Below are 24,710 nucleotides of genomic sequence, written 5' to 3'. Positions count from 1 at the left end.
CTGACCACTGGGTCGGTGCTGCCTGACTCTCCCTCCATCTCCGGGTAGGCTTTCTCTGGACTCCTCTCCAGACTTCTTGTCTCCGGGTGCGCTCTCTCCAGACTACTCCAGGCGACACCCATCTTTGCTCTCTTGTTCTGTCTCCGCCCACATTGAGGGTGGTCCCGGGGCAACTTCAGTTCCAGGGGCAGTTCTCTCACGCTGATGGACACTTCCAGCATCACAGTCTCTGTTGGTGGGCGCGGTTTCCGCTTTTGGCGCCATTCTTCGACCTGGCCCACGATGGGAGGTGGCCTCTTGCCACCCTCTGGCACGCCCATAATGGCGTCCGCTCTTCCAAGGCGGGAAATCTTTGGAAATGGCGGGAATCGTCTCCCAGTGGCGGGAAACTCCATGGATGGCGGGAAAAAGCTGCAAATGGCGGACAACCGGCGGGAAACGACCTGTGATGGGGTCCGTTGGCGGGGAACCGGCGGGAGACTTCTTTTTAAGGTAACGGTGAACTTTTCTTCAGGCACGCAGTACCCGGTTGTTGCGGGCACGTTATCCTGCCGACTACGCCAAAGTTGACGCGCCCCCTGGGCCAGTGTTTGGGGGATACCCGGAGCCGGATCAGATGGGGGTTGTAGTCTCCGAGTGGCGGTGACCCGGTCCGTGCCCAGGGTGTCAAACTCTGTGTGTGGCAGTCCTACAGATGTTGCTGGATGTTCTTTAGTGTCGACTACGCCACCCGTTGATTTGCGGTCAATACGGCCGCCGCTGCAGCAGGGTCCGCTGAGGCTGGTGGTGTTTGTGCAGCTCTGATAGTATAACCCCCAACGGGAGGGGTATAGCCTCAGGGGGTCAGGTGTAGAGGATGGTGGTTGTGGAGGTGCAGTGAGGATGATAATGAGACTCAGAGTCGGGCTGTGCAGTTCAGGGTTTTTACTTACTGCAGTTGTGCTGGTCACTCCGGCCTTGAGTGACCGCCCGAGCCGTGCTGCGTCCACCAGGTCCTGGACTCGGCCAACTCCCAAGTAATTCTGGAGCGTGATCCTGAGCTCCCTTTCTGACTTGTCCTTCTCTCTGGCCTTCCCCACCAGGGATCCACCTATGTCCGGCTCCCTCGGGCCTCTTGTTGGTAAACCCTTGTCTCTGGGTTCCCTGACCCTATTCTTGGTTTGCCTTCCGGGTGGATTTAGTGGGTGGTCGTGGCAGATCCTGCCCACGACCTCCGGTCTCTGGCTAAGGATTAGGGCCCTCCACCAGCTTGGGATCCGGTACCCTGTGCCAACTCTTCACCCTCTGATCTAATCTTGGGTTCTTGGAGTTCTCTCTTCTCCCCCTCTGGGTCCTTCTTTCTCCTCTCTCTCTCTGGGCCTTGGAGCTGCTCTTCTCCTCTGCTCTCTCTTCCTCTGACTCACTCTACAAAAGGCTGACAGACTGACCCTGATCTAAGATGGTTCCCACCTTATATACTCCCTCTATGTGTGAGCTCAGGTGACCAGCACCCAATGAGCTCCTAGCATTACCCAGACTGCTCCCCCTATCTGCCCCTACACTACTGGGATGTTCCACCCCCCTCCCACTCCAGCCAGGGACAGACACTGTCGTACCTGCACATTTCTCTAGTGGGAGTACCATCGATCTGTCCCCCGGAAATGGGATGTATGTAGTGCATGCAGCCTACTGAGCTCAGTTCCACACTCCATCCTTACCCGGGAGTGGAATACCACACCTCTGGTTTGAGGTGCAATACCCCTGTAGCAGCCGAATCCTCAGGGTGCTACATTAACTGCCCACATAGTATGTGCTGAGGCTGGCACTGGTGTCAGGACGTAATCTTTAATTCCACGCACCTCAGCTGTAAGTGAACATCTCGTATGCATGCTCACAGAGCAAGAAGAAATTAAAGGGCTGGCTGCCATCAAAATTCAGCTGCTGGCCCAAGCACTGCGGTACCTGGGAATCTTCCCGTGGGCTGGATAAAAGGTCACCTATGTCACGGGCATACAGCAACTGAGAGGGGCCAGAAGACTTCGGTGTCTGGTTTCACGAACTCCTGCACTGGTTTAGAAGTACTTGACCATCTTATTAAGTGCAGTTTTTTTCCTTGCTAGTAGTGCAAGGGTTAATCTGTTCAGTTGAAACTCCTGGAGCTTTCCTACCTGGATTGTCTCAGCTGTTCAGTGTTGGCCACTCTCCTCTGGTATATATGCTCGCCACTGGCACTTAGAGATTGCCGGTGTTAGTTCTTACTGCCTGGTTCTGGAGTTGGAGGTGTAGTTTATGGTTAGAGTTGGCTTTTGGAGATTTATTCTGGAGATGGTTTCTTGTACTTTTGTCTGTGTTCAATGTCACTTCCTCATCCTTTCCTATTTGGTTTCTCCTTCCTTTAACTGCAGTGTGTCCCACTATTGTTTGGTGTGTGTATTTTGTATGGGTGGTATTTTCATTTATCTCTGTCCGTCTTCATTTGTTTGTCTGGTTAGTGTGTTCCTATACACTTCAGCTTCCCACTACCCTGGATGGGGGAGGGGACAGATAAGTGTTGAGCCAGGAGCATAACAAGGCACGTGAACCTGGTGTCTCCACCTTCAGGAGTAATCCAGGGGACAATCATAGACTAGGGATATGGTTAGTGCCCATAGTTCCAACACGATTGTTACAATCGTGGACCCTAAACGGCCCCCGGGTCTGAGGTTCCCCACCCCTGCCTTACAGTATGAAATGCAACGTCCTAGATTTTTACAATGCAGAACATATTTTAAAGTGCAAACATAAAATGCTTTACATGCATCTACACAATGTAAGAACAGAGAGGCATTAACAAGCAATGGCTCTCATCCTGGCGGACTTAGGTTGCCATTACCATTCAAGTGAATAGCCTTAATATAATACTACATTTCCGCACTGTAGGGAAAAGGTCTAGCTGGTTGTGGCTTCTGTTTCTGGAGCTGTTCTTCCATATTAAAAGGGTTGTCTGTGACGAGTCAACCCCTTTAGGACAACATCTGAGGTCACAAGACCACCAAGGCCTGCGACATAGCCGGTCAAAGAATAAAATTGCCTGAGCATTTGTCACTTAGTATTTATAGTTTATTTTTTAACCAGCTAATTTAGAACTAGTTTTCTGACCTCTAGCCTGTAATCTTCAAGACTCAGAATGAGTGTATATTTACATCTACCAGATGAGTTCCCTTTGTAGAAACGTAGCATCAGCCCTATTACTAAACCGGTAAGAAGAATTTAATGACCTGCAGCTGCCAACGGGGCCGGACCCTTTGAAATGAAAAATAGTATTTTATCCACAGGGAACCATCAAAGCCTCTACGTAATTGTAGTCCACTCTTTTCTGTACATATTTAATTTAAAAGACACTTTGAAGACCCTGTTTTCATTATTTGTCTCTTTTTATGAAAATATTTTACTTTTAGTGTATGATACTGTACCATTCAGGATTCAGAGCAGGTATGCACAGTCTCTTCCTCCAGCCCGAGTCTTATTCACAGGGGTTCAGGAAGCTGAGGTCTGCGAAGCTGTTTGTAACGAAGATCGATTGTCTTTGAATTTGGATCAGTCTACTATTGATCATTATGTACACATCAGATGACCTGTCACAGCAGAGCCTACTTAAAGGGAACCTGTCACCAGGCTTTTGACATCTAATCTGAGATCAGCATAATGTAGAACCAGAGACCCTGATTCCAGTAAGGTGTCACTTACGGAGCTGCTTGCTGTAATTTTGATAATGTCCTGCTGATAAAACAGTGATTTTATCATTAGAGGATTAGTAAAACTGCTGCCAGGTAACCGAGCATATTCATGAGCTCTGTATAATCACACCCCACCACTGATTGGCAGCTTTCTGCCTATGCACAGTGTACACAGAAATCTGCCAATCAGTGGTGTGGGTGGGTTTATACAGAGCTCAGCATTCAGGAAACTGGTAGATCTGCAGCAAATAAGAAAAGTGACAGCTGGAAGCTCAGTAAGTGACACATCGCTGGAATCTGGGTCTTTTTCCCTACATTATGCTGCTCTCAGATGGGGTAGCAAAAACTTGGTGACAGTTTCCATTTTAAAGGGACTCTGTCAGCACAGAATGACTGTTTAAACCAAGCACAGGCGCTCTGTGCAGTTCAGTGCACCTTCCCACTTAATTGTTATCCATCTATCCCCTTGCCCCACCCCCCTCTATTTTGATTGACAGCTCTGTCTTTACACAGCCAGAGAAGGGCAGAGCTAGAACGCTGTTATTACGTGTTTGCAGAATTGGTCAAGTAGTTGCAGATTGATTCATACCCTCGATTGCAGGACCATTTCAAAAAACTTTCATCAGCAAATTTAATCCAAAAATAACATTCTTACTCATCTTTCCCTGCCTCTGTGCATGAGTTGTATATTTGGAGCCAAGGACAGGATTGGATCCCATCCTGAGATTGAAAGAAAGCCAAAAAAAATCCTTTAGGAAAGGCTTTCCTGAGCTGATGGGACAGGATCTGATGCCGTCCTTGGTACTAAATATACAGCTTCTGCACAGATCTGTAATGCACGTGTAAAAGCGGCCATAGAAATCCCCAGCGTAGACAAAGCCTTATCATAAGCAATACAACTATTTATCATAGACTTGTTTTTGTATAGGAATATAAAGGCGACCATTCACATTATGTTAATGTCAGTCAAACCTGCCTCTTCCAGTCAGGTAATTGCTCACCTTGTGAAGTGGACCCTTTAAGCCCCAGGTTAGGGTGGGCACAGTGCCCCCAGGCATTGATGCATGTGGCAGGATGTCACGTGGGGAGCAAGGATGTGGCACTCTTGGGAATCTTGGGAGCAGGGATAGAGGCAGGTTAAGCACAGGCAGATGTGCCCAGAAGGTGGGGTACACCAAACTGAGGTCTTCAAACTCAATTCTAAGACACATATGTGTGTCCAAATGGGCCTTAAAAAGCCTAGGGAGATGATGTCACTGAGCCACGCCGGGCAACCTGCAAAACCTGACGTGGAGCACAACAGAGGGCAGTGGAACTAAGGGAAGGAAGTAGAACCTGGGATACCTAGGACAGGTGTGTAACACTAATACGTATTGAGGGGTCTCCCAACTCTCCCCCTAACAGATGATGTTATGAGACCTCAAGGATCAGGATACAGTACAGACCAAAAGTTTGGAAACACCTTCTCATTTAAAGATTTTTCTGTATTTTCATGACTTTGAAAACTGTACATTCACTCTGAAGGCATCAAAACTATGAATTAACACATGTGGAATTATATACTTTACAAAAAAGGGTGAAACAACTGAAAATATGTCTTTTATATTCTTGGTTCTTCAAAGTAGCCACCTTTTGCTTTGATGATTGCTTTGCACACTCTTGGCATTCTCTTGATGAGCTTCAAGAGGTAGTCACTGGAAATGGTTTTCACTTCACAGGTGTTCCCTGTCAGGTTTAATAAGTGGGATTTCTTGCCTTATAAATGGGGTTGGGACCATCAGTTGTGTTGTGCAGAAGTCTGGTGGATACACAGCTGATAGTCCTACTGAATAGGCTGTTAGCTGCTTTTTTCTTTCCATAATACAAATTGTAAGTAAACAAAAACGAGTGGCCATCATTACTTTAAGAAATGAAGGTCAGTCAATGCGAAAAATTGGGCAAACATTGAAAGTATCCCCCAAGTGCAGTTGCAAAAACCATCAAGCGCTACAAAGAAACTGACTCACATGAGGACCGCCCCAGGAAAGGAAGACCAAGAGTCACCTCTGCTTCTGAGGATAAGTTTATCCGAGTCACCAGCCTCAGAAATCGCAGGTTAACAGCAGCTCAGATTAGAGACCAGGTCAATGCCACACACAGTTCTAGCAGCAGACACATCTCTACAACAACTGTTAAGAGGAGACTTTGTGCAGCAGGCCTTCATGGTAAAATAGCAGGTAGGAAACCACTGCTAAGGACAGGCAACAAGCAGAAGAGACTTGTTTGGGCTAAAGAACACAAGGAATGGACATTAGACCAGTGGAAATCTGTGCTTTGGTCTGATGAGTCCAAATTTGAGATCTTTGGTTCCAACCACCGTGTCTTTGTGCGACGCAGAAAAGGTGAACGGATGGACTCTACATGCCTGGTTCCCACTGTGAAGCATGGAGGAGGAGGTGTGATGGTGTGGGGGTGCTTTGCTGGTGACACTGTTGGGGATTTCTTCAAAATTGAAGGCATACTGAACCAGCATGGCTACCACAGCATCTTGCAGCGGCATGCTATTCCATCCGGTTTGTGTTTAGTTGGACCATCTTTTATTTTTCAACAGGACAATGGAGAGTGATGGGGTGCTATGCCAGATGACCTGGCCTCGACAGTCACCAGACCTGAACCCAATCGAGATGGTTTGGGGTGAGCTGGACCGCAGAGTGAAGGCAAAAGGGCCAACAAGTGCTAAGCATCTCTGGGAACTCCTTCAAGATTGTTGGAAGACCATATCCGGTGACTACCTCTTGAAGCTCATCAAGAAAATGCCAAGAGTGTGCAAAGCAGTCATCAAAGCAAAAGGTGGCTACTTTGAAGAACCTAGAATATAAGACATATTTTCAGTTGTTTCACACTTTTTTGTTAAGTATGTAATTCCACATGTGTTAATTCATAGTTTTGATGCCTTCAGTGTGAATGTACAATTTTCATAGTCATGAAAATACAGAAAGATCTTTAAATGAGAAGGTGTGTCCAAACTTTTGGTCTGTACTGTATGTTGAATTACAATGCCAGCCTTTTTGCTTTCCCAAAAGATGAGCCATCACCAGACTTTTGTCTGGCAGCAGCTTACTCCACTCTCCTTATGCATAACCCATGCAGGCTCCGTATGTAGGTACACTTACAGATATATTTACTGATACCTGTCATGTGGCTGACTGCTATCTAAAGTGCATGGCCATTCATACATCCATGTGTCCTGGTCCAAGCTCTCACGGGTAATTCTTCACTGTTGGGCGTTGCCTATCCTCCTACTACAGTACATCTGTGCTTGATGTTGGCACTTCATAAATTAAAATAATAGTTACTTGTTTAAATCTGACAACTTTATTAGGTTAGACAAATAAATGAAGAACAAAAAAGCCGAGTGGCTCTCACCTGATCCTGCTGAGAGATGTGTTTGTGCAGGATATTTCACATTCCCTCCTCACAGCAGAATACAGCTGACATGATGAGAAATTGTTAAATGGGAAATCGCTCATTTCTAACAAAGGGCCCTTTATTCTGGCATATGAAGGATTATCGAAAATGCTAACTATTATTATATATGTGTGTTTAAATAGTATAATGTCAATGCCTTTTTTCAACCCGCAAAGGTTACTCACAAAGTGCAGTAATCTATGCTTTTTTGACAAGAAGTCATTTAACTGGCCCCTATTACTCCCTTCTTTATATGGCATCTGCTATGGAAGATTGGAACTGCATTATTGCGCTAGAAAAATTTACAGTAAAAAGAAGGTACTTGGCACATAAATTGGCCAATGTATATGAGCCCAATAGCTAACGTCAGAGCGTATCTTGTTATTGTTTCCCTGTCCTGATAAGACACCTGTCAGGGACCCAATAACAAGGTACACTTTGTCGTAACAAAAAAACTTTTTCTCCACTCATGGTTATTGGTTGGGTGAAGCCATTTATTGTCAAACTACTTACTGTGTTTTCTCTTTTTAAATCTCAATGACAACCTAAAACATCCAAATGACCCTGATCAAAAGTTCAGATACATGATAACATGCACAGAATTTGACACAAATGGGTTTGGTTTAAATGGCTACTAAAGGTAATATCCTCACCTGTGACCTGTTTGCTTGTAATCAGTGTGTGTGCGCATAAAAGCTGAGTGAGTTTGTGGGATCCAAACAGACTCTTGCATCTTTCATCCAGCCACTGATGTTTCTGGATTGTGAGTCATGGGGAAAGCAAAAGAATTGTCAGCGGATCTACGGGAAAAGGTAGTTGAACTGTATAACACAGGAACGGGATACAAAAAGATATCCAAGGAAATGATAATGCCAGTCAGCAGCGTTAAAACTGTGATTAACAAATGGAAAATCAGGTGCTCTGTAGAAAGCCATTACTGTGCAAATGCCACAAAGTATCTCGCCTACAATACGCCAAACAGCACAGAGACAAGCCTCAAAACTTCTGGAACAAAGTAATTTGGAGTGATGAGACCAAAATTGAACTTTTTGGCCACAATCATAAACGTTACATTTGGAGAGAGGTCAACAAGGCCTATGATGAAAGGAACACCATTCCTACAGTAAAGCATGGAGGTGGATCGCTGATGTTTTGGTGATGTGTGATCTACAAAGGCACAGGAAACTTGGTAAAACTTGAAGGAAAGATGAATGCAGCACGTTATCAGCAAATACTGGAGGCAAATTTACACTCATCAGGCCGGAAGCTGCGCATGGGACGTACTTGGATGTTCCAACATGACAACAATCCAAAACACAAGACCAAATCAACCTGTCATTGGCTACAGCAGAACAAAGTGAAGGTTCTGGAGTGGCTGTCTCAGTCTCCTGACCTCGATGTCATTGAGCCACTCTGGGGAGATCGCAAGCGTGCAGTTCATGCTAGACAGCCTAGGAATTTACAGGAACTGGAGGCTTTTTGCCAAGAAGAATTGGCAGCTTTACCATCTGAGAAATTAAAGAACCTCATCCACAACTACCACAAAAGACTTCAAGCTGTCATTGATGTTGGAGGGGGCAATACAAGGTATTAAGAACTGGGGTATGTGAACTTTTGATCAGGGTCATTTGGATGTTTTTGGTTGTCATTAAGATTTAAAAAGAGAAAACACAGTAGTTTGACAATAAATGGCTTCACCCAACCAATAACCATGAGTGGAGAAAAAGTTTTTTTGTTATTATTCATATTCTCTGAAACAAGGCCAAGAAAGGGAAAATTCTGCCGGGTATGTAAACTTTTAAGCACAACTGTAAATATTTTTCTTATAAATGCTTTGTTAGTAATTTGGTGAAGCTAAGCCACATGCTGGGCTTCAGGGGAAAAAATCGTGATTTTGCTATGTACTATGTAATCAGACTACTGCAGATTCAAGCCATCTAAGGCAGTTAAAAATAAACTAAAAAGTTAAAAAAAGTTTTTAAAAATATATTAAATCACCCTCCTCTTCCCCATCAAAAATGAATAAATTAAAAGATTTTAAAAACATAACATATTTTGTGTTGTCATGTCCAAAAAAGTCAGATCTAATAAAATCTAAAATTATTTAAACCATTAAATGCCGAAAAGAAAAGTAAAATTGGAACACTAGAGCTGCCATTTTTCAGTTGCCACACTTGGGCGCGAGACAGTGGAACTCTGTGTGCGCCGCGCGCTGAAGCCCCGGATCTGTGCAGCTAGGAAGAGGGGGAAACCGAGGAGGAGCAGCCTGCTGGGGAAATGGTGATCATGACGGAGTCCTTATGTGATCCAGATGAGGCCAAGAGGCAGAAGAAGGAGCTCAAGGTGCTGGCATTGCTCTCTGGAACTAAGAATGGGTCCAATGACAATAAGGTGGCTAAGCCATATGAGAGTCCTCAAATCGTGATAAGTGATGCTGACGTCATTGAAAATCGCGAAAATTACTTCTATCAAGATAACAGCTGCATAGGTAGATGAACATTTTGCCTTTTGGATCTGCAGATATGCACAGTTGTCTTAGACTTCAGAAGGAAGCTCAAAAGGCAGATGATTCCTCCCTATCCCTCGACATGAAGAATGACATGATGAAGTTTGAAAGGAAAAAAAATCTACAAATCAGCTTTCAAAGACAAATGCACAATTTCATAAACTGTTTAAGGATGTACCAAAGGTTGCCACACTTCACAAAAAATGTGCAATAAAAAGCAATCAAAATATCTTGCATACCCCAAAATGGTATCATTAAAAATGTCAGTTCAGGACACGTAAAAATAAGTCCTCACACCACTCTATGGACAGAAAAATAATGAAGTTACAGGTCTCAGAATATTGAAATACAAAACAAATAATTTTTATTTATTTTTTTACAATTTTTTTTTTTTTTTCACTAGATAGATAAATAAATAAATAAAAAAACAACGTGACACGTTTGGTATCGATGTACTCATACTCATCTGGAGAATCTTGTTGCCACACCATTTTTACCAGACACGTAAACAAAATCCCCCCAAAAAAGTGGCACACTTGTTTTTTTTTCCTGTTTTCTAGTATATTGAATGATGTCATTCAAAGCTTCAATTCATCCTGCAAAATAACAAACCTTCATCTCGCTATATTGACAGAAGTATAAAAAACATATGGCTCTTGGAACAAAGTGAGGAAAAAACTAAGGCTGTAAAGTGAAAAATTCCCATGTCATTTGAGGGAATCTGTCAGCAGGTTTTTGCTATTTTTAATTTTATAGCAGCATAACATAAGACAAGAAAGCCTGATTCCAGGGATATTTCACTTACTAGGCTGCTCGGTGTAGCTTTCATAGAATACCTGACGGAGATGTTGCAGAGCTAAGTGTTAAACTATGTATAACCTCGCCCAATTACCTGACTTGCAGCTTCCTGTGTACAAGCTGATCCTCAGTGTTTGGGTTTACACAGATTATCTTGACTGGGCTGCATGTGAGCTGTAGTCAGAAAGTGATAATTTCCAGCTGATAAAATGCTGATTGCATTGAAACTACAACACACAGCCTAATAAATGACACTTACCTGAATCAGGCTCTTGTGCCCTATATTATGCTACTCTCAGATTAAATAGCAAAAACCTGCTGACAAATTCCCTCTAAAGGATTAACACTGCTGGATTTAGAAGCAAGTAGTTGACATGGTATTCAAAAATGGCTTTTGGAGTCCCCACAAACCACCTATACCAGGTGTCCCATATCGGTGCCTGCCATTCCTGTCTCTGCTTTTGTTGCTGGGTGGCACCACGCTCTCTTTGCAGGCGACAAGTTTACTTCTGTTTCCCCTGGGACTTGTAGTTCCATCCAGGCTGGGAGATCGAGAGTTAACTACTGTCAGTGCTTGCTCCATGCTGTGTGGCCTGGGTGAGGCTGTATTTAAGCTCCTGAAATCCTGCTGTCCACTGCCAGTAAGACCCTCGCTCCTACTTGTGTATAAATCGGACAAGTGCAATGTGAGAAAACATTGCATTGCACTCTGAACAATGTTCGTAAATGAGTCAGTGCTCATCTGCAAGTTTTTCCTTAGCTCTAATTGGACTGAGGAAAAAATCGCAGCATGCTCCAAGTGGCCCATATATCGGATGGGACTCGCCAATGCAAGTTTATGGGTGCGAAAAGAAAATCAGACCGCACACGGACCATGCGTGTGCTGGCAGATTTTTACGCACACATCTCAAAGGAAACCCGAAATTTCATCAGCCAAGTGCAGTGAATCCACAGCCAGAACCGTCAGAATAGATAGAATAGCTAGATGTCGTGTAGATATATAATAAACTTGCAACCTTTAGTGCCTTTCATGTGGTACTAAAGGATGTTTAGCCTTATTTAACCTATTAAATAAATAATAAAAAAAAATTGTGGGGTCTCCCCTATTTTTTATAACCAGCCAAGATAAAGCAGCCAACTACGGGCTTATATTATCAGGCTGGGAAGGTCCCTGGTTATTGAGCCCTTCCTAACCTAAAAATACAAGCCCGCAGTCACCCTAGAATTGGCACATCACATTAGATGCGCAAATTTTGGCTCTTTGCCCAGCTCTTCCCAATTGCCCTGATGCGGTGGCAATAGGGGTAATGGTAGTTGGGGTTGATGACAGCTGTGATTTGTCAAAAAATTACAGCTGCTATGAAGCCCTGGTGTTGGTAATGGAGAGGTGTCTATCCGACACCTCCATTACTAACGCAGTTATCAAAAATATAAACTCATTTATTTTTAAAAACGAAAAGCTTCCTTTTTGTATTTTTCAACTGGCCAAACCACATCATTTTCCCCAATTGTCTGCCACCTGATATACAAGATCTTCAAATGATTTGACCTCTGTGGTACCCTCAAATTATTATCCATCCATATTCGTGATCCTCTTAAGATTTTCAATCACTAATGTACAGGGGTTCATGGGGTATTTTTAGCCTTTTCTCCTTTTTTCTCTTACCTTTTTTCCTTGTTCTCTACTTTGTGCACTTTAACCAGTAAATTATTATTTACTGTTCATTATTATAACTAATTTTGCACTGCACTCAGTTTACTTTAATTCACTGCACTTGAATTTTATAATATATACAGTGGGGGAAATAAGTATTTGATACACTGCCGATTTTGCAAGTTTTCCCACCTACAAAGAATGGAGAGGTCTGTAATTTTTATCGTAGGTACACTTCACCTGTGAGAGACAGACAGAATCTAGAATTAAAACCGGAAAATCACATTGTATGATTTTTAAATAACTAAATTGCTTGTTATTGCATGAAATAAGTATTTGTTCACCTACCAACCAGCAAGAATTCTGGCTCTCACAGACCTGTTAGTTTTTATTTAAGAAACCCTCCTACTCTGCACTCATTACCTGTATTAATTGCACCTGTTTGAACTCGTTATAAAAGATACATGTTCACACACTCAATCAATCACATTCCAACCTCTCCACCATGGTCAAGACCAAAGAGCTGTCTAAGGACACCAGGGACAAAATTGTAGACCTGCACAAGGCTGGGATGGGCTACAGGACAATAGGCAGCCAGCTTGGTGAGAAGGCAACAACTATTGGCACAATTATTAGAAAATTGGAAGAAACACAAGATGACGGTCAATCTTCCTCGGTCTGGGGCTCCATGCAAGATCTTGCCCCGTGGGGTAAGGATGATTCTGAGAAAGGTCAGAAATCAGCCCAGAACTACACGGGGTGACCTGGTCAATGACCAGATGAGAGCTGGGACCAGTCTCAAGCATTACCATAAGTAACACACTATGCCGTCATGGATTATAATCCTGCAGGGCATGTAAGGTCCCCCTGCTCACGCCAGCAAAGGTCCAGGCCTGTTTGAAGTTCGCCAATGCCCATCTGGATGATCCGTAGGAGAAGGTCATGTTGTCAGATTAGACCAAAATAGAACTTTTTGGGATCAACTACACTCATTGTGTTTGGAGGAAGGAGAAGGATGAGTACAACCCCAAGATCACAGTCCCAATCGTGAAGAAAAACCTCATACTTTGGGGGTGCTTTTCTGCAAAGGGGACAGGATGACTGCACAATATTGAAGGGAGGATGGATGTAGTCATGCACCACAAGATTTTGACCAACAACCTCCATCCCTCAGTAAGAACATTGAAGATGGATCGTGTCTGGGTCTCCCAGCATGACAATGACCCGAAACACACAGCCAGGGCAACTAAGGAGTGGCTCCGTAAGAAACATTTCAATGTCCTGGAGTGTCCTAGCCAGTCTCCAGACCTGAACCCAATAGAAAATCTTTGGAGGGAGGAAGAAGGGCAGCAAAGAAGTCACTTCCCTTTAAGATAAAAATCAAGGACATACTGACTTTCTGCTGGAATTGCAGAGATTGAACTGCAGAAAACTTGAGTACATTTATTTTCTCTGATAAATCACCAAACAGACTGCTCGGTACATCTGGAAGAATAATTGTCCAGAGACGATAAGGTGAAGGCTACCATGACTAATGTGTCATCTAAAAGCATCCTGAGACCATTCATGTTTGATGTTGCTTTTCATCCAAGGGTCTGGATTCACTCACAATTTTGAACAATGGTGTCTTAACCTCCTTCAAGGGCAATTTCTCCAAATGATCCAGGAGCAACATGGTGATAACTAAGTGACTCAGTGAGCAAAACATTAAAATTTTAGGTCAATGGCCAGGAAACTCTACCAGATCTCCAATTGAGAACCTGTGGTTAATCCTCAAAAAGCAGGTGAGAAAACAAAAACATGGAAATTGTGATAAACTCCAAGCACTGATTAGGCAAGGATTGGTGGTCATCAGTCAGGATTTGGCCCAGAAGTTGATATCCAGCTGTCAGGATGAATTACAGAAGCTTTGAAAAATAAGGGTCAATAAGTATAAAAACTCTTGAAATGCTTATAATTGTACGTTAGTAACCATAGAAACATCTGACTAAAAGATGGTTGTGTAAACCAAAATTTGTGTCGGTCTCAAAACTTTTGGCAGTGACTGTAACTTACAGTGCCTACAAGTAGTATTCAACCCCCTGCAGATTTAGCTGGTTGACACATGCGGAATTAACTTGGCATTGTGACATTTGTACTGTAGATCAGCCTGGAAGTGGGAAATGCACTGCAGCAAATTTTTTTTTTTTTTTTTAAACGTAAAAAGTTAATTCAGAGTGTCATTTATTATTCAACCCCTCAAACCACAAGAATTCTGTTTGGTCCCCCTAAAGTATTAAGAAGTAGTTCAGGCACCAAGAATAATGAGCTTCACATGTGTGGATTAAAGATCTCTTTTGCCAGCCTTTTCTGACTATTTAAGACCCTCCCCAAACTTGTGAACAGCACTCAGACATGGTCAACATTGGAAAGACAAAGGAGCATTCCAAGGCCATCAGAGACAAGATCGTGGAGGGTCACAAGGCTGGCAAGGGGTACAAAACCCTTTCCAAGGAGTTGGGCCTACCTGTCTCCACTGTTGGGAGCATCATCCGTAAGTGGAAGGATTATGGAACTACTGTTAGCCTTCCACGGCCAGGACAGCCTTTGAAAGTGTCCTCCCGTGCCGAGGCCAGGCTTGTCCGAAGAGTCAAGGCTAACCCAAGGACAACAAGGAAGGAGCTACGGGAAGATCTCATGGCAGTGGGGACATTGGTTTCAGTCAATACCATAAGTAACGTACTCCACCGCAATGGTCTCCGTTCCAGACGAGCCCGTAAGGTACCTTTACTTTCAAAGCGTCATGTCAAGGCTCGTCTACAGTTTGCTCATGATCACTTGGAGGACTCTGACACAGACTGGTTCAAGGTTCTATGGTCTGATGAGACCAAGATCGAGATCTTTGGTGCCAACCACACACGTTACGTTTGGAGACTGGATGGCACTGCATACGACCCCAAGAATACCATCCCTACAGTCAAGCATGGTGGTGGCAGCATCATGCTGTGGGGCTGTTTCTCTGCCTAGGGGCCTGGCCATCTGGTCCGCATCCATGGGAAGATGGATAGCACGGCCTACCTGGAGATTTTGGCCAAGAACCTCCGTAATTTCATCTTCCAACAAGACAACGACCCAAAGCACACAGCCAAGAAAACCAAGGCCTGGTTCAATAGGGAAAAAGTCAAGGTGTTGGAGTGGCCTAGTCAGTCTCCTGACCTTAACCCAATTGAAAACTTGTGGAAGGAGCTCAAGAATAAAGTCCACATGAGACACCCAAAGAACCTAGATAACTTGGAGAAGATCTGCATGGAGGAGTGGGCCAAGATAACTCCACAGACCTGTGCCGGCCTGATCAGGTCTTATAAAAGACGATTATTAGCTGTAATTGCAAACAAGGGTTATTCCACAAAATATTAAACATAGGGGTTGTATAATAATTGACCCACACTTTTATGTTTAAAATTTAATAAAATTCAACTGAGCAACATAACTTTTTGGTTTGTAAGATTTATGCTTCTGTTCATAAAACCTACTCTCGTTTGCAGTTTGAAGGCTCTAACTTATTTGCATCTTATCAAACCAGCTAAATCTGCAGGGGGTTGAATACTACTTGTAGGCACTGTATATACAGGTTGATAAAATGTCTGTCAGGCTAACAGCAGTCTGCATAACTTTCTTTATAGTCTACAACTTCAAAGAGAGCAATTACAGCTGCATACTGCTAGTTTAGCTTGACCACCAAATAAGACCTTTAGCCGTAAATGACCACATTCTAGACCCACCCAGTCTCGATGACAGAGACACATGTAGTTATAAAGCAGCTGACAGCATCTATAGGCAAAATTATATGGTATGTTTGTACCTCCAGTAAAATTTCTCCAGTGATAATTTTTGTTAGAACGTAAATCTTCAGAGGAACAAAGTTTTACTGTGTAATTACTTAGGGTAAAATAGTCTGTTTTCATATATATTTATAATCCGAGTCATCTCACTGAGCGCAGAATAATGGCCAAAGCCTCATCAATCGCTCACATGTGGGATCATATTACCTCTTAAAAAATGAAGGTCAGTACTATTCTTCACTTTTTATTTATTTCAATAAAGTTACAGACAGTCACAGGGCTCGGCATAAAATTCATTATAACCATAAAGTTTCAAAAGGTCACAAAATGTCTCTTTAGTTAGATGGCGGAAAAGGAAAAAAATATCTCCCGTTTGTTCAATAATTCATAACCGGTGTTGAGATGTAGATGGTTAAAGGAGATAACGGTTTAAGAGGTTCTCCAATTATCCTGAAATGGCATTGCAGTGAAAAACAAATATGCAAACTTAAAGGTGCACTAAATGCAGGAAGTGCTTAAAAATTAAAATATCCCTGCAATTCCTCCATTAATCTGCTCCTTTTCTTTCTGTAAAAAATTGTTTTTTTGTGTATCACATGACACCAGTCGTGTCACTCCTCCTCAATGCCCTGTATGTGGCTGTAAGACCACTGTCTGCAGCAGAAGCCTCCCCCCTCAGCCTTGACTGCAGTAGGAGAAAAGATTGCCATGTTCTGCCCTATTAGCTTGTTTATCTTGTTACTTTAAGAATCACTTTTCTGGTGTTTTTTCGGTGCTTGTTATAAACATCATGCGTTTCATAATTATTTTTTTTACAACCATCTTTTTTGGTGACCCTTTTTGTGGGGGGTTCTCACACTATTTGACATGTTTCTTTCCGATACAGAAGATGAAAAACCCTTTTAAATCCCATGTCTTTTTGAAAAAAAATCCCAAACCCTAAACATGAGCAAAAAAAGGACACCAAAACTGCAATGTTTTTAATATCACATATTCTATTGTTCCTCTTGGATTTTGTAAGAGTTTATTATTGTTTTAACTACTACATATACTTATTGTTACGGTTGTCCTTAAAGGAGTTGTCCGGTCAAAACCAAGAAGTCTGCAGTCACTCTGTGTGACTGCAGACTTATGAATCCCCCCAGCGCACGCACTGTGCGCTGTGGGGATTCACCGGTTTCAGACCCAGGACCAGAGGGTATGTATGAGTTATACATACTCCCGGGCCAGTGGTTGCGGCCTTGCGCTCCATACACTTGTACTGAGCAAGGCCACGCCCTCTAGTTGGACACGCCCACTGGTTATTCATGTCACTAGACAGAGCTGAGCCTCAGCTCTATACAAGGGTAAGGAGCGAGGCCACGCCCACTGACCGGGGGTATGTACAACACATACATACCCTCCGGTCCCGGGCCTGAAACTGGAGAATCCCTGCTGGGCACAGTGCGTGTGCTGGGTGGATTCATAAGTCTGCCGTCACACAGAGTGACTGCAGACTTATCGGTTTTGACTGGACAACCCCTTTAAGAGGATATATTCCAGTGAATTATCTTGGTATAGTGTAAAGAATGTTTAGTTTCTCACCTGAAAAAGCGTTCCTTTGAACCCCAGTATAGCCAGTGCCAAACCATTTGCGGCTTAGGCTACAAAGAATCTCCCTGTTCTTCACCTTTAAAGGAGATATGCACCAGATTCCCATGTTGCATTTCCCTAAATAGGCAATGGTTGGCTATGGGTGCACTTTACCGAAGAACTTGTAGCCAGAGATTGTCAACAACGTAGTGAGCAGGATGAAAAAAGCCAAGAGGTGAGATGGAACTGTAGACAGTCCAGGAGTCAATCCCAGGAGTAGAACTGTAGTGACCAGGTGACAAATCCAAAGGAGGAGGCAAGGGTTTAATGCTGGAACAAGGCTGAGGTCAGGGTTGGGATTGGCGACCAGGAGCAAGAAAAGGAAGAGTTGCAGTTGCCTAAAAACTGAACACAGATGGGTCGCTATGTATGTGGCCACTCTTTGAGACTTGCTGCTGAAACTAGGTGAGGTGAGTTCTGACTTCAAACAGATTCCCAAAAACAAAGGTTTCAGCTACAAAACGCAAAAATAAATAATCGTAATAAAACTACAAATGCACATTAATTTTTACTAATAAAATGGTTCACTTCAAATAGAAAAGGCTCTGTCCACATCTCCATCGTGGCTTCTGTTATGGTGGAAGCCATGTTGCAGTATTGGTTTCATCATATAACAGATACCAAAGTTGGGACCCTATGACTTTGCATTGAGTTCCTACATGGTGTCTATGGCTTTGATGGCAATAATCCGCGTTGCTGACACTTCTCGTCCTATAAAGTCTACGTACTGATGGAAGGATCTCTGATGTCAGTGTGAAAACAGACTTAGGGCTCATTCAGGCGTCAGTATTTTGACGTATGAGAAGAACGGACTGAGATTAATCACTTCGTCAGTGTGTCATTAAATTTTCATCAGACTTTGCTCAGAATTTCATCAGTTTTTTTCACGGATGAGAAAGAGAAGAAAAAAAAGTTTCTCCACCTTCTCCTATCAGTCAGTCAGTGAAAACCGGACAGCACACGGATGGCGTCCAAATACTGTCAGATTTTTTCACTGACCCATAGTCTTTCATTGTCTAGTTTGATTTGACACTCTGATATCAGACATCTCTCCGCGATTTTTCACAGACAACTCTGTCTGCAAAAAATCATGCACATGTGAACAGCCCCATAGACTGTCATAGGTATGAATACTATCCGTGAAAAAAACAGATAGCTTTTCACGTACGAGAGCTAACATGTGAATGAGGCCTACAGTAACTCTTAAGCATTATTCTTACTGCAGCAATGGGAAGAAGCCCAAAGAAAAGGGCTGAAAAACACATGGATAAAACCAAGTAGCTTGTCATTGAACTTCAGCTTATTACTTTCTTCATATTCTCCTAGATGCAAAATAAGGTCAAATTTCACATTTCAATCATGTTACTAATATTAGAATAGAAGGCTCTCCAGCTCTCGTATGTTAACCATTTAGAGATTACTTCAGGCCATGATGTGCCCTTAAAGTATACATATATACCCATATCCCAGCAGATTTATAAAAGCCAGCAATCTGCTTACAGCATTGTGACCACAGAGCCGAGGCAAGCAATGCACCCGAAACACTTCTCATTGAGATATCTGATTCTTGTGGTCTTCAAATAACATGTTCCAAGAAGGAAGCCAAAGTCTTTCAACTTTCGCCATAAAAATGGATGAGGATCTCAGACATTCTGTTTATGTCCTGAAAAGCACTGACTCTATTATAGGAACAATGGCCCAGATTTATTAATCAGCTGAAGTCATTTTTTGCCAAAATGTTTATGCAAAATGTCATAAATTGAACCACGAAAATGTTTGATTCTGAATTTGACTCAAGTAGTAAAAGTAGCCATGGCTTTGGCTTACAGGGAGTGAGCACGGCTTGTAGACACACATTTGGTATGACAGAGACTTAGCCTAATTCTGCTACAAATCACTAGCTCATTAATGAGCAAAGAAACCAGCGGGGGACCCGGGCAGCGGTGCAGGGGAGTGGTTGGAAAGTGTGAATGAATATTTTTTTATTTCTTTGGCCATGCTAGGCCTCATTTAAGAATAAAAAAAGACAAGAAAACTCCTCTAAAGGGATTTTCTGGGTTCAGAATGTAGAATGTAGTGTGTTTTAGGAAAAAATAAAGTGCTTTACTTACCCTTCCTAGGTCCAGCGCTGAGTCTCTTCACCTACTACCGGCAACTGTTATTGTCAGCACCGCTGATAGCACATCGATAACGCTGCAGCCAGTAGCTGTCCCAGTTGACGGCACGAGCCGCTGAGCTCGGTTATTAACTGTACCAATGTCGATGTGACAAATGCTGCCTGGGGACTTTAAGACCAATAATCGGCCACATACTGTAAGATTTTGTAGCAATGCTCAATCCTGTAATAATTGGCCTGTGTAAACATGTGCTTCTGATAATGATTGCGGTCATCTTTCTGTGTAATCAGGGGGACGTGCTGCCAACAATATGCAAACTGTATGGGGACCAAATGATCCTATTTAAAAATAGTTGAATCTGTATGGAGACAATCAGCACATGTAACAGCTTCTTTATGTGAGCCCATTGACTTGTTACATTGTCAAAGTAGTAGGACATTCAGCTACCCACCAGAAGGCTGGGATAGTTGCTAGAAGTTTAAGCATTGTTTATGACTGCAGAGATAAAATTCTTATAAGGCTATGTCCGCACAAAGCGTTTTTGATGCGTTTCGTGGCAGTTTTCCCGCTGCGAAAACGCTTGTTAATAGTTCTGCCATGTGTAGAAATGGTAATCCGGATGTGCTGTGCACATGTTAAGGAAATTTCCGCTCCGACTTACCATTGCGGAAAAAAACGCAGCATGGCCATTGTTCAGGCGTTTCCCCCGCGAATTTGCACCCATTGACTTGCATTGAACCTCAGCAAACCCACAGGTATCTATACCTGCTGATTTGCTGGGTTTCAATGAAAGCCAATGGGCGTGAATTCATGCTGGAAACGCGCTGTCGTTGGCACCCAAGTCGGGAGAGGAGCACTACTACTCCTCTCGTCCGACCGCCACTCCCGCTGATAACAGCGAGAGCGGCGTGGCTGGGAGGAGCAGTAGTCTGCTCTGCCCAGGCCACGTGCCTGCTGCGAAAAAAAAGTAAAAAAAATTTTTCAAAAAAAAAAAAAAACCCTTATACTCACCTGTCCTGTGTCCTACTGGTCCCCGGTGGCGATGCGCTGCTCCCGGCGGCCGGCGGTACTCTGCGGGAGCGCTCGCTCCCAGCTGTGTACTGAGCTGCCAGGACCTGCGGTGACATGGGCGATCAGCTAATCGCTCACATGACCTCACCGTGGGAACCTTCAGAAGAAAGTTCCCAGGGTGATGGCAGTGAGAGCTCACCGGGGCTCATCAGCTGATCTTCAGCTGATGAACCCCAGTGACCTCCTGCAGCAGCAATATATACTGACAGGAGTGATTTTACACCCCTATCAGTATACACTGCTGTAGAAGTGACACGGATCGCTGGGGGACACTCGTTTGCGATGATCGTGGACTATGTCGTTGACAGCGGACAGGTGAGGGAGGGATATGGTTGTTTGGGGTTTTTTTATGTTTTTTTCAGGAGATCAAGGGCTTTTACTGTATTACACATGATAGGTTTAGATACATGGCTATGTGAACTATCATGTGTGATACATTCCACAGAGTTCTCTATCTAATCCTATTATATGTGATAAAGTCTGCTGAGCTGTGTATCTAATCCTATTGTGTGTGTGTGAGATAGGTGATGCATGGCTATGTGAACTATCTCACACACACACAATAGCATTAGATACACAGCTCAGCAGACTTTATCACATATAATAGGATTAGATAGAGAACTTGGTGGAATGTATCACACATGATAGGTTTAGATTCATGGCTCAGCAGACTATCACACATGAAAGAATTAGATATACAGCTCAGAGTATTATCACATATGATGTGATTAGTCACATGACTATGTGGAGTGTATCACATGATCAGATTAGATATACAGCTCAGTTGATTGTATCACACATGATAGTACGCTGAGCTGTATATCTAATTCTATCATGTGTGATACTACCCACTGGGCTGTGTACCTAATCTCATCACGTGATACAGTCAACATAGTCATGTATCTAATCTCATCATATGTGATAGTACTCTGAGCTGTGTATCTAACTCTATCACATATGATGGAATTAGATACATGACTATGTGGACTGTATCACATGATTAGATTAGATACACAGCGCAGCGGATTGTATGACACATGATAGGATTAGACACATGGCTTTGCAGGCTGTATCACACATGATAGGATTAGATACACAGTGTGATTACTGAGATCTGAGCAGAGCCATTATATCATTGCTGCGCTCAGATCACAGTAATATCTGATGAGCACAGGTCCGGAAACTAGCACGACGATGATTTCATTCAGTGATGTGTACTCATTGCTGGATGAAGTCACAGCCATGGTGCCCAGACTTGTGCTCACTGGTAATTACTGTGATCTGAGTGTGCTGTGACATGACTGCTCCATTCAGATCACTGTAGTTAACCAGGGAGCACTCATCAGTTCCAGGCACCAAGGCTGTAGTGGTGACTTCGACTTCATCCAGTGGTGAGTACACGCCACTGGATGAAATAACCCTCGCAGCGCTGGTGCCCAAACTTGTTTTCACCCGTTATTACTATGCTTACAGCTTCATTCAGATCACAGTTATCACAGGTAACAGAGGGAATTGGTAGCCCATTAATTCTGCTTGGCTAAAATAAAGTGGTGCCGAGCTCTGACTACCGCTGTGAACTGGGTATGCCTGACCTGTGCCAGGCTCACTGCTGAGGCAGCCACAGTCAGGCAGATGTGTGGCTCCTGTGGCTTGGGGCTGCCGTATTTGCTGTGTGTAAGTGATGTGCTCTATCACTAACACAACATCAAATAAAAATGGCAGTTCCCAGGGGCTGAGTTAAAAAGTTGTAAATAAAAAAAAAAATGCACTATTTAATTGTATAAACTTTTTGATAACTTTTTTTTTAACAAAAATTCTAATCATTTAAAAAAAATCATGACCTATTCCTGTTTTGTAGTGATAGCTCAACAAATGCAAACATTTAGATTGTCATCTGTCAACAGATTAATACACGGGCCCTATGGACTTGTAATGCATTTCAGAACATTCATGTACTATGGATGGGGATGTCTTTGTCCATTTGTCTCCACGACTTGTTCCTGATTAGATTAGGAGACAATGTAATGTCCAGTATCGTTATCTCTTCTATTACTGTTATCTACCTTTTCATGACTTTTTCTTATTTTCCATAGAGAATCTCCCTGTGTCATCCCTCCTGTCAATAATGACTTCCTTCCTTCTCTCTAGAGCTTTTTAAATTGTCATTGTAGATCATGACCTCTGGAATGATCTCTGCTCCTTATCTCTGTTTTGCTTCCTTATTACATGCTACTGATCCGACGCTTTCTTTGCCTGTGTGGTGGTACTGCTACAAACATCATGTTATGTTCCATTCAGATGAAAGTATGGTATAATATGAGCCTAGTGGTGCAGTTAGATGTGCTGATTTCGGCCTGTCAATGCACCTTAGTGAGCACCGATCGGCCATATACAAGTCCATTGGTGCTCGTGTAAATGGACCATTAATGCTGTGAAAAATGTTTTTCACATAAGCCCCACCTTCAAATGAAATAAAAATGATTTTACATGATTTATGTTAGTGCTTTAGTCACAAATGTGCACTACGTTTCAGTCTACAATCTTCTTTGCTTTATTCAAACTGATATGCATTTTTTTCTCTTGTATGAGGCTGGATGTGAGCTCTGTGTGTATCCCAGATGCTGCTGTCTTGATTTGGTCACATATCACCACAGCTTCAATCTTGCACTTATTTGCACTTCATGTGTTTTCCTCCTTCTCTATAGCCTGTTTTCGCTGCCTTCCCTGATACTGTAAATACTTTCTCCCTTATACAGGCTGTGGAGACCTGAGTACAACCCCTCCCATCTTCTGCTATTTTTAGCACTTGTATAGAGGAGTAGGAGCAGAGGGAGTAAGCAGACCTTAGCCGAACTTCAGATTTGTAACATTTTTGCAGATCACTAAGCTAGATGGATGACTTAGACACTGCATCAGCAAAATGGTAGAAAAAAAATGCAATAAAGACTATTTAGAAAGTTGCCTAACTGCAATTTGGAAGCAAATGAGCAATAAAAAAAATAAATCTGTGTGAAGATGTACATAGGTGTCAAGGTTCGCAGCCCAGGAAGGTCACACAGAACCACCCGCTGTGATCTTTGTGTAGAACAGCTCTCTGCTGCCCCCTATCATCAGGACAATTACACGATTGGCCGACGATTAATGGAGGAGTCCGCAGGCTGTTGCCACTAATAGGCCAGTTATTGGGAAACTAATAGTGAGCGTATGTCTTATCACTATCAGATTTATACAAACTTCAATATTCAACATTTTCTTTCAGAGACATCAAGTCTAAGCTGACTATTGTAAATAGAACCTAGGCAGGAAATCAGCGTCACTTGAATTCCACATGCATTTCCTGTTGGCAAAATGGCTTCCACTGCTCTGTTATGTGTAAACCCATGTACCCTATTGTTGTCCAATCCTTTGAAAAGGCTTCCCCTGTCTCAATTACCTGTTCAAACTATAAATTTTTGTCTATGCACAATAAACATCATTAATACTGCCTGGGTCTTTTGTCCCAAAAGGATCTCTGACATGTTAACTAAGATGGTTCACTATCCTGACTGCATCTAATTTCCTGCTAGTCAACTGGGCATTGTATTAGTCCAATTCTAACAGTGTCAGCTAGACTGCGAGCTCTTGTCCTACTGCAAAAGAGAGAGGAGGAGGGGGAGTTTCATCTTAATATTTTCTATGACAATAGGCTTTAAGAATATCACTGAGAAACTGTATGGTCATGAGCGGACACAGACAGAAATAAGATGGCCCCTATGCACGAGAAATATATGGGCCCTTTGGAGTCCAATATGTCATAATGCACAATTTCACCTGCATTGGAGGTAGAAGTGCGCCCCTTACCTCCTGGGCCCCTGTATGGCTGCATAGGTTGCACCAAGGATATGTTCACCCCTGGTGATGAGTGTGAAAATATGGTGAACATTGTATAACCCAGCAATGCAAATGTGACTATTCAATCGGTATGGAGCT

General features: G+C 43.0%; 1 protein-coding gene across 1 annotated transcript in view; it reads left to right on the top strand.

Annotated features, from left to right (window-relative positions):
• ARSB (arylsulfatase B) overlaps positions 1-24,710 on the top strand; it is a 180,906-nt gene that overhangs the window by 145,303 nt on the left and 10,893 nt on the right. The window lies entirely within an intron of this gene.

The sequence above is a fragment of the Phyllobates terribilis genome, unplaced genomic scaffold, assembly GCF_046119375.1.
Source record: "Phyllobates terribilis strain yellow unplaced genomic scaffold, ASM4611937v1 Scaffold_1__5_contigs__length_1240528914, whole genome shotgun sequence".
NCBI classification, from domain to species: Eukaryota; Metazoa; Chordata; class Amphibia; order Anura; family Dendrobatidae; genus Phyllobates; species Phyllobates terribilis.
The sequence above is the reverse complement of the archived record's forward strand: the minus strand, read 5'-3'. Positions and strand labels throughout refer to the sequence as shown.